We start from the raw sequence: 11,884 nt of genomic DNA, 5'->3' as shown, positions 1-11,884 counted from the left end.
TATGATTTTGAGAGAAGTTATTATGGCCACCCAGCCGCTTGCCGCAATTAATCTTTATACTCCTTGATATCTTTGTTACAAATGATTTGAGAAAAGGTGTGAGTTTTCAAAAGAAAATGCTTTTCAAAATGGGTATGATGAAGGGTTGTCACCCTTATCACCTTTGAGTAGGGATGATCAGGGACTCCCTGGTTTAGGGGAGGGCCTAAGGTGATGGCTCAACAGGGTTAGGTGTGAGCAGAAAGATTGTCCTCTCATATAAGGACTGATTTGTCATCCTTCACTACATGTACTAATGACAAATATAACCACTCGAGACTGTATGGGCAGTCACTCAATCTGAACTTGTACGGGTCCGAACCCCAGGGTTATGATGGCTGGGGAGCACCGGGAGGATAAGGAGAGGGAATGTTTTGTCCGGTTTGGACATGGCGGTGGCCTGACTCCTTCCGGTATAACCGTTAAGGTAAGGACGCGCGAGGAAAGAAAGAGATTCGGATTCGGGTCTCATTGGCCATGAGATCGCAGAGCCGAACTAGTGGGTAAAGTGTGCCCCTCTGCGTAGAGTTCAAACCTATTCGAATAGTCCGCGTCCACGGATATGGTTGAGTCTGGTGTGGTATGACAATTAGTGTTTTGTTTTCCAACAAAAAGAAGGTGCTTTTGAAAAGTGTTTTTTAAAAGGTCCGGCGGTTGAGCCGTGAGCTATGGTGGACGGAAAGTCTAGTAGCTGTTTTTGAAAATGAAAACCAGTGGGAACTGCTGAGATAACTGGATGGTTTAGTCCAGGAGATTTTGTTCTACACTGAAAAACTTCCTGCTCATTTTGGAGAGGATGCGCTTTGAAAAATACAAAATGTTTTACAAAACAACCCTGTATAAAATATTGTCGTTTCTGCAAAATATCCTGAGCTCCACATATTCCATGCACTATCTATTATTTCCCCATTCCGCGGGTGAAGTTGGGCTGCTGAGTACGCAAGTACTCACTACCGGAATCCGAGGCTTTGCCGAGTGTCGGCCTCTTTGCCGAGTGCCTTTTGTCGGGCACTCGGCAAACACTACAAAAAATGGTTTTGTATGACAAAAGTAAAGTGTCATGTTTAGTACAAAATTAGTCATAAAAAGCATCTTATGACGAAAATGCTGCGTCATAAGGGTCGTCATATAACGACCATCACATTATGTACCTTGTGACGACTGTTCAGAGTACCGTCACATAATGTCATCACCTTTTTGTGACGGTTGCGTTCGTCCGTCACATATTGTTGCTATATATGACGGTGTTATCTGTCACATTTTTTCCAGTCAACGCATCACCTAAAGTTGGGATCGTCACTTATGGCACCCACATACAGTGACCATACAGTGACGACACACTGAGCTCTCATGATAGCTCACAGAATCATAATACACAGAAAAGCCATCATACACAACATTCTCATCACAAGTCATACACAATTCCAGCACACTAGTTCTTCCACAACAGAGGTTCAAACATACAAAGGTTCCACCACAAAGGTTTGAAGCATTCAAACAGATTGCACGTAGTTCTGACAAAGTTCTAACCACATATATGTTCTAGCAAGGTAGAAAAACCTTAAGCAAAGGCATCATCCTCAGACTTGGTATGCATCCCTACCTCAATCTTTCTGAAGTTTTAGGACAGCTCGTAGCAGTGCATTGGTCTCTTCAAACTTGGTATGCATCCCCTTCACTTCCTCTTGGGCCTGGCGCAGCAAACTTTGGTTTTCTTCAAGTGCGGCCTGTTGAGCTTGTAGTTGTGCTTGCAACTCTTCCTGCTTCCTAGCAGCTTCCTCTCTTTCAGCTTGGAGTTTTTCCTCAAACTGATATAAGATTTCTTCAAGTGCGGCCTGTTGAGCATATAAAAAACTTGGGATATAAGATTTGCCATGAAATATTGGTACATGCCAACATCAATACAACATAGTCAAATAATGGGCATATTGGACTAGACATAATGTTAATCATTGTTCTATCTCATCAGTCATCACAGACAAAGTGTGCCGGACTAAAACAATTCACCTTAGGATCTCGTAGGTAGTGAACAATTTCCTCAAGTTCAGCTTTAGCTTCGTCAACTCCCTTGACATCACTAAAACAATTCACCTTAGGAGTTCAGGTTCCTGCTCTACAGCCAGTCTGTCGACTTCGACCTTGAGTTCCTGCAATCGCTGCCCAATTCTCTGTGTCACCTAGAAAATCAAATAAAATAATTTTAGCAAATATTTTATGACATCAGTTGATGAGTTGATGATTCGTGTAGATTCGAGACAACCATCAGTCGACCCTACAAGATTACTACCATGAAGAGGAAGATAGAAAACAGCTCGAACATGACATCCATAGGGAATGCAGTCACGTTGCAAAGCACCACACCATGGTAGTGGGAGAATGTTCAGACACTTTGGGCATCTCACGAGGCGAAAACCTTCTGTGCTTGCCATCAAGGGAGAAAGTGCCAGAACATCAGAAACGACGGTTCCAGGTTGTAAGAAGAGTATCTTCCAACCACAACCAAGTTCAGCACTTCAGATCGTGATAGCAGAACTGCAGAAGACACCCGCGGCTGCAAGAAAGCCAAAGCATGCAAGGAAACAACAATCAGAGATCTCGCCAGCAGAGCAGGCTAAGAAGTCTGGAGTCTGGACTGAACCTAAGCATGGGAAAATTTGATGTCAGTTCACGATCCACCCGAGCAATCAAGATCAGCTGCTGGCCAAGAAAGACAAGTGCATAAATCATGAGACCGCCAAGTATCCTCCGCTTCGACAGCCTCCCACAAATCAATCCACCAGAAACTTCCAGAGAAGCGTCGTCACAGTTTCGGTACTGTTACAGATACCGGCCGCGAAAGGCCTTCTTCACAGAAGAACTAGAACTAAGGCTTGCCAGCCAACAGCCATGGCCCATGGTGGATGGTAGTGGTAGGTAGCACAAAGCAGCTGCAGAAGTCGGAGCGGGATCTTCGATTCTTCCCCCCACCCACGGGGCGTCGCCGCTCTTCGGGGAGCCCAAGTTCAGCGCCTTGAGCACCGAATATGGCGGAGGAAAAGCACACCAACGTACGGGGATGAGCTCACTATGATTCGTCTTTTAGGCAAATCTAAAAATCGGTGGAAGAGTAAGAGAGAGATCTGTACCTGTCTTAAGGGCGGCGGCGGCGGGGGCCTGCTCGCCGTAGAAGAGGTCCTCATCCTCATCGTAGGCAAGGAGGGCGACCAACTCGAGCTGCTCGGCTATCTCGTCCAGGTGGGCGTGCTCGTGGGACCAGTGGTCGCGGAACCAGGCGGTGGTGGTGATCAGGTCCCACCACTGCGGCGAGAAGTCCTCCACCTACAGCAGCGCCGCCAGGATGAAGAGCGGCGCGTTCGGGTTCAGCGACGACGAAACCGCGACGACACTCATGGTTCAACTTCAGCCCCTCCTCGTACCTTCCTGATGATTACAGCAGACAGATCCGGACGTATATCATATCACGGACACAGGGGAGACCGAGCTAATCAAAGACAAGCCCCTTCGTTCGTATTCTGGCTCACGGCACCGAAAAAACAAAACGAACCCACGAGCTCTCCTGGTGGATGGAAGGATTCGACTACCCGCACCCGAGAAAGTAAAACACCACAGATCTAGAAGGAGGACGGAGGGCTCGTTCCCGGACGCAAGGCGGCTAGGGTTTGCGGGGGTTTTGGGGGCGGGCGCGTGGTGGTGGGGGCGGACGCGGAGGTGAGCAGCCGAGAGGATAAGGTAGGAGGGGAATTTTGGTCATCTTGGGCGGGAGATGGGAAAGTGAATGCGGTCAACAGAAAGGGGTACGGTCCTTTTTTGGAAAAAACATAAAGTGACGCCGCCAAATCATCACATAAAGGCACATCTAAGCGTCATAAAAGTAAAATCGTCTACCGGCTTCTGGCGCCTGACAATATATGACGAATCTTCGTACCCTTATGTGACAACAAAAACACTATCGTCATAAAATCTTCATGGCCTCATGAAATTATGACGACTCAAAAAATTCCATCATATTATGTGACATTATATGACGATAACTGACCTTGTCATTAGGTATTTTGTCATAAAAGGACAAATTTCTTGTAGTGAAAGAAGGCTTTGCCGAGAGCCGCACTCGGTAAAGTTAGGCTCTCGGCAAAGAGCTTCTTTACCGAGTGCTAGACACTCGGCACAGGACCCCACTCGGCAAAGACTCGTTTGGGTGGCGCTCGGCAAAGGGCCATCAGCGGCCGTCCCAAAGCTGACGGTCGTCAGTCTTTGCCGAGAGCCGAGGGTTGGCACTCGGCAAAGGACACTTTGCTGAGTGTCTTCTCTAGACACTCGGCAAAATATATTTTCATTTTTTTATTTTGTCTCCCAAACTTTTTGTGGTATGTTCCTACACTATGTAGACCTACATGTATCATTTGTGGACAATTATAACAGGGTTTTCAATCATTAGTAGATTTAGTTTGTTTATTTGAATTTCTTCGGAAAATTCAGATTTGAACTGCAGGTCACTCGAACCTTGGAAAACCGTGCATGCAAAAATGATATTCATGTTACTTACCATAAGTTACGACCGATTCCAGGAGCGTACCGGAAACTTCGAGCAACATGCTCACTAAACATGGTCGTGAACTTGCCATCCACATGTTTAAAAATTGTATAAAACACAAACAAAGTCAGAAAATCATGAAACTTGTCCACGTGTCATGATATCATATGTACAGGCTGTGATAAAAAATTGAAAAAATTTCGAGAAAACTATGACGCGCTATGTGTACAAACCTAAGAGATCCACATTGAAACTCTATGATTTCATGTGTAGTTCTCTTAGGTTTCTACACATTGTGTCTCACAACTTTCTCCAAACATTCTAAAATTTTTATCACAGCCTGTACATATGATATCATGACACGTGGACAGGTTTCATGATTTTCTGACTTTGTTTGTGTTTTATACAATCTTTAAACATGTGGATGGCAAGTTCACGATCATGTTTAGTGAGCATGTTGCTCGAAGTTTCCGGTACGCTCCTGGAATCGATCGTAACTTATGGTAAGTAACATGAATATCATTTTTGCATGCACGATTTTCCAAGTTTCGAGTGACCTACAGTTCAAATCTGAATTTTCCGAAGAAATTCAAATAAACGAACTAAATCTACTAGATATTGCAAACACAGTTATAATTGTCCCCAAATGGTACATGTAAGTCTACATAGTGTAGGAACAAACCACAAAAAGTTTGGTGGTCAAAACAAAAAAAATACAAATGTACTTTGCCGAGTGTCAGCTGGTGACACTCGGCAAAGTATTCTTTGCCGAGAGCCCCCTGGGTGGCACTCGGCAAAGAAGTGTAAATTAATCTTTGCCGAGTGTCACCTAGTCGACACTCGGCAAAGAAGCCTTTGCCGAGTGTCGCCGATCTGGCACTCGACAAAGCATATTTTAAAAATAAAAAAAAATCTTTGCCGAGTGCCAGATCGCGGGCACTCGGCAAATAAGGAAAATAAACTTCGCGCCCGGCTTCTTTCTTCTTCTTTCTCTCCTCTCACTCTCTCTGTCTCAGCCCTGCGCCGCCGACGCCCCGCCGCGCCCGCCCGCGCCCGCCGAGGCCGCCCGCACCCGCCGCACGCCGCCGGCTCGACGCGCCGCCACACCGCCGTCCTGTCGCCCTCCCCGAGCCACAGCCTCCCCGGGCCGCCGTCTCCTCCCCGCGCCACCGTCTCCCCCGCCCGCCACCATCTTAAGGTATAATTTTATTAAATTATGTATTAATGTTTATATTAATGTATTGATGTTTTATAGATTAATGTATTGATGTTTTATAGATTATGTATTTCATAAACACATGTTTATATTAATGTGTTGATCACTCAGTATATGCCTCCCATCCAATCCACCACCGCACGCCGCCACTCGCACCGACTCTCACACAACACACTCCCACAACACACTATCCCATCCTATCCACCACACCGTCACCGACCCTCACCACGCCACTCGCACAACACACTCCCCATCCTATCCACCACCGCACCGACCCTCACCACGCCAACGTCTACAATTCCTCATCGTCGTGTCGTTGAATTGAATATATATATATATGTGATTGCCGGCCATCGTGCCGTTGAATTATTAGTGTAAGACAACCATCGTGCTGATACTTTTATTTGCAGGATTTCGAAACCTCCCCGTGCAGGGGAGGTGCTGCCGAAATTTTCTGTTGCTAGGCTTCTGTTAGAGGATGGAGAACCGTGAGTGGATGTACACGGGCCATAGAGGAAGGAACGATGTCACCACTAAATGGATTAGAAAGACTGATGATTTCGTGGAACGGGCATATGGCGAAGCTGCTAAAGGAGCGAGTCTAGTCCCATGCCCGTGCAACAAATGTGACAACCGGAAAAGAAAACCAAAGAAGGTCATGGTAGAACATATTTGGAAGAATGGATTTACGCCGGGCTATACTCGGTGGATATTTCATGGTGAAGCGCATCGTACGAGAGAGGAGGTGCTGAGACAACGTGTCGAGGATTATGACGCGGATGCGGGGGTAGCAGATATGTTGAACGACTATCAGGAGGCACAGTACACGGGAGGATGTATGGATGACGAGCCAGAGCCGACTGCAAAGGCGTTCTACGACATGTTCGACGCGGCACAGAGGCCCCTTCACGGCCAGACAAAGGTTTCTCAACTGGATTCCATTGGGCGTGTAATGACGTTCAAGTCGCAGTACATCATGAGTAGAGACACATTCGATGGCTTGTTGACGGTTATTGGGAGCCTGCTTCTGGATGATCACGTTCTGCCAAAGAGCATGTACGAGGCACAGAAACTCCTTCGTGCACTCAAAATGACGTATGAGCAGATTCATGCTTGTCCAAAGGGTTGCATGCTATTTAGGAAAGAATACGCGGAGGCAAAGTACTGTCCCAAGTGTACATCGTCTAGGTTCATGGAGGTAGACTCTGGTGATGGACAGAAGAGGCAGCTCGACACCCCCTTGACAATCCTACGACACCTTCCGTTCATACCGAGGATCCAACGTCTATACATGACAGAGGAATCCGCGAAACAGATGACATGGCACAAAAATGGAAAACAATACAATCCTGACAAGATGGTGCACGCATCCGATGGTGAAGCATGGAAACACTTTGATGCCATTCACCGTGAGAAAGCCGAAGAGGCTCGTAATGTACGTGTTGCGTTGGCCGCAGATGGGTTCAATCCCTATGGAATGAGCGCTGCCCCGTACACATGTTGGCCCGTGTTTGTTATCCCAATCAATCTCCCCCTGGTATGTGCTTTTAAAGGCAGAATATATTCGTGTCGTTGATAATTCCCGGACACCCGGGGAATAAAATGGGCGTGTACATGGAGCCTTTGATCGATGAATTGGTACGTGCCTGGGAGGAAGGGGTATGGATGTATGACCGAGCTACGAAGACAAACTTCAGAATGCATGTTTGGTACCAGTACTCCATGCATGACTTACCGACCTATGGGCTATTTTGTGCCTGGTGTGTTCACGGTAAGTTCACATGCCCAGTTTTCAAGGAAGCTCTCAGGTTCATTTGGTTGAAAAAGGGTGGCAAATATTCGTCCTTCGATAAACATCGACAATTTCTTCCTGCTGACCATCCATTTTGCCTAGACATCAAGAACTTTACAAAAGGTGTCGTAGTGACAGATCGCCCACCTGCAACGATGACTGGTGCCGAAATTCGTCAACAGATAGATGGGCTCGTGGCCAATACAAAAGGTGGTTTTGTGGGATATGGTGAGCAGCATATGTGGACACATAAGTTTGGCTTGACTCGGCTCCCCTATTATGACGACCTGCTCCTTCCACACAACATTGACGTAATGCACACTGAAAAGAATGTTGCCGAGGCACTATGGGCAACAATTATGGACATTCCTGATAAGTCAAAGGATAATGTGAAGCAAGAGTGGATCTGGCAGCGTTATGTGATAGACCAAAACTAGAGATGAAGCCGCCAAGTGGCGGAAAGACGTGGAGAAGGCCTAAGGCCGATTTCGTCCTAAGCAGGGCCCAGAGGAAGGAAGTACTTCAGTGGATCAAGATGTTGGTTCAAACGTAAGGTACGTGCTTAGTTTGTAAAAGAGATACGTCTTTGAACTCAATTTAGCGTCTTTTAACTTGCGAATACTTGCAGGGCCAAAGAGATCCGTCTATGAGTGCCGAGTTGAGACAAGTAGCCAACGACTTTGCTTATAGGGTCAAGAAATATTCTGGGTATGACGTCAATGGATACCGTTTTCACACAACACACTACGACAAAAGTCGGCCCAATCGGAAAACAACGTGTTCTGGAGTCTTTACGCCTGGCCTTGACAATGTCGATTATTTTAGACGAATCGAAGAAATATATGAGCTCAATTTTTATGGTTCCAAACCTCTTACTCCAGTGATATTCAAATGTCATTGGTTTGACCCTCAAGTGACGAGACAGACACATTCTAATCTTGGGATAGTCGAAATTCGACAAGATTCCACCTTAGCAGGAGACGATGTCTATATCGTGGCCCAACAGGCCACACAAGTGTATTATCTCCCATATGCGTGTCAAACGAAAGAACATCTTAAGGGTTGGGATGTTGTGTATAAGGTATCGCCGCACGGGAGGTTACCTGTTCCTAACGATGAAGATTACAACTTAGACCCGGACACATATGATGGAGAGTTCTTCCAAGAAGATGGGCTAGAAGGGCGATTTGAGATAGACTTAACTGAAGCTATCGGAATGGACGTAGATATTGAAATGGTTGTTGATGAGGAGGATGATGAGGTGCAAAATGATAATGACTTAGTAATCCTTGAAGGCAATGACATTAATGACGAGGTTGCGTCTTCCGATGGTGTTGAGATTGAAATGCTTGATAGTGATGATGAGAGTTATGATCCGGCTAACCCCGACACATATGAAGATTATTTTTAATCGATGTAATGCTATATGACTTTTTATTTCGCACCTATTTTAAAATACATATTTTTATATGTGCTTATTTGTTTACTCTTAATTGCAGGTTGTTGGACAAATATGGTGGGCGGTTGGCTGAGTAGGAGGAGGGGGAGGAGGAGGAGGACGGCGGACGAGGCAGAGCAGGCAGCAGGCGGCGCCTCAGGACGATGACGACCAGCAGCAGGACGACGACGACCAGCAGCAGGACACCTCAGGTTTAGGCGGCTAAAGTTCGAGGAGCATCTACCTACGAGGCCCCGCGAGTCTCCCTCAGCGTCCCATACTTCGGGACAGGCGACCGCTGATTCGACCGGAAGGGGAGAGGTATGTAACTTTATGTTCTTCATTCTTGTTCATATTATGTGTTCAAAATCATAATATAAACTAATACTTTTTATTTATCACTTGGACAGGTCTTGGACGGTTTTGGATTATGCTGGGGGTCATCGTCGCCCCCCAATGGCATCCTCGGCCTGCTGTGCAGGGAACACTTCCCTGGACTTGTGGAGTACGCCGGAGTGACGGGCCCAGCCTTCACCTTCGACCACTACGCCGTCGCCCCCGATGCAGTAGACTGGGACGGCCGGGAATTCAATAACAAGGCGGAGCGGGTGAAGCAAGAGTTGTGGGTAAGTCTTAGTATAATGTAAAATATGTCGCATTCGTTGCAAATTCTTGAAATAATGTATGGATACATCGTTTTTGTATGCAGGATTTCTTCAGATGCGATGCTGGATACGAGGCTAGGGCGGATGTGGTGGCCACCACGAGCTGTAAGAAGCTCGTCGTGGACATGCACTATGAGGCCTGAATCCAGGCCATCATCACCTACCACGGCTCCATCCTTGGGGAGAGGGTGACCAAACCTCAAGCCCGAACCATGTCGTTGACCAGGGAGCAGTACCTGCAGGTAAAGTCATGCATGTTTGGTACCAGTACTCCATGCATGAATTTTATTTTATCTTCTGATATGCACTTTACGTGTTTACTTTGTAGATGATTCCATATTGGTGCGCCGCACATCCTCTGTGCTGGGAGCAGATGGTGGATAGGTGGTGTTCGACTGAGTGGGACGAGGCGCACACCGCTAGCCGGGAACGACGTTTGATGATGCAAGGCCCCTCCCACCACCAAGGCAGCCGGAGCCTGGGCCAATATGCCGAAGCATGGGTACGCCATGTTTTTATTTAGATATATAACACTGAGTTAGATATTATTTCTAACTATCTCGTTGGTTTTCGTTGCAGTCGGCGTCACATGGTGGCCGACCTTGATCCACCTTCTCGGCCTATGCTATGGTCCATAAGGGTAAGGCGATGTCCGACGTCACCTACAACCCAGATGACGAGCCCGAGGCCTACACCAACCCCGCCGTCTACAACCGCCTCCATGACTACACCGCCATGGCGCAGGAGGTCCATGGCCCAGACTATGATCCGAGCACCGAGCCGATCGACCCCGATGTTCTCATGAGGGTCGGAGGAGGCAAGAGACATGGGCGGTACTAGATTGCCGATGGGGCAATCGAATCGTCCTCCACTCCCAATCTGTCTCAGGTGAGAGCAAGGAGCATGGGCTCGAGTCCAGCCATACGACCTCGGTACGACAGCTCACAGCATCACATACAGCAACTCGAGGTTAGTGCTTCTGTAACTCGTCCTTCCTTTAGTTATATACCTACTCTTTGAGTTACTATAACGTTGGCTTGTAATATTACAGACCCAACTAGAAGAAGAGAGGAGGGAACGTCACGAGATGGAGGCGAGGATGATGGCGGAGCGGGAGGCGGAGCGCCAGGCAGATCATCAGAGGATGGCAGAGATGTTCCAGTACATGCAGAGCCTTGGCGCCGCACAGGGCATCGCTCTGCCACCTCCATTGTTCCCTCCAGTTGACCCTGCTCTCTTCCACACTCCTGTGAGTATCAAAATTGTAGTTAGATGTTTGTAATGCATCTGGTATAACACATGCAATCTCTTCTCTGTGCAGGGCCAATCTGGAGCGGCATCCAACAACCCTCCAGAAGGGTTCAGCCCAACGCAGCCCCGGTCAAGCCGCCCACCTCCATGAGTGTTGTGTTTTCATTGTTTTAGACTTCAGAACTTGTGTATAATACTTATGTCTGTGTTTGATACTTATGTGAGAGCTTGCGACGTTTGAGACTTATGTTTGTGTTTGATACTTGTGTTGAACACTTATGTTTGTGATGGATATTTATGTTTGTGGTGACGGTTGTATGTTTGTGTTGGCTATTTATGTTTGTGATGATATCTGTGATGTATATATGTGATATATATGTGATATCTTTTGTTTGTGTGGATGGAATACAAAAAACAAATAAAAAAGGTATATATTGGTCACTTTGCCGAGTGTAACACTCGACAAAGAGGCGCTTTGCCGAGTGTCAGGGTCAAAACACTCGGCAAAGAGCAAAAACCTGGGCACCGGTTTAGTGACTTTGCCGAGTGTTATGTCTCTGGCACTCAGCAAAGAGGCCGGCTTTGCCGAGTGCCGCACAGAGCACTCGGCAAATAGCCTGACATGGGGACCCTCCCTGGCGGGCTCTTTGCCGAGTGTCCTAGAGGGCACTCGGCAAAGATATATTCTTTGTCGAGTGCTTCTGGAAAGACACTCGGCAAAGACACCGTCTCCGTCACCCGTCACCGTAACGGCCGCTTTTCTTTGCCGAGTGCCCGAGAAAAAGTACTCGACAAAAAAGACTTTGCCGATGCACTGTTTGCCGAGCCTTCTTTGCCGAGTGTCACACTCGGCAAAGACGTTGCCGAGTGTTTTTAAGGCTTTGCCGAGTGCTTCGGGCACTCGGCAAAGCGCCCGTTTCCGGTAGTGACTCACCCTTGCTTATTTGTTGTT

At 47.2% G+C, this 11,884-nt stretch overlaps 1 pseudogene; it reads right to left on the bottom strand.

Moving 5' to 3' along the window:
• Positions 1 to 1,408: 1,408 nt before the first annotated feature.
• On the bottom strand, positions 1,409 to 3,444 carry LOC109941494 (uncharacterized; annotated as a pseudogene).
• Positions 3,445 to 11,884: the final 8,440 nt, after the last annotated feature.

This window comes from Zea mays, chromosome 8 (assembly GCF_902167145.1).
Source record: "Zea mays cultivar B73 chromosome 8, Zm-B73-REFERENCE-NAM-5.0, whole genome shotgun sequence".
Classification (NCBI taxonomy): Eukaryota; Viridiplantae; Streptophyta; class Magnoliopsida; order Poales; family Poaceae; genus Zea; species Zea mays.
This window is presented reverse-complemented; position numbering and strand designations above follow the sequence as displayed.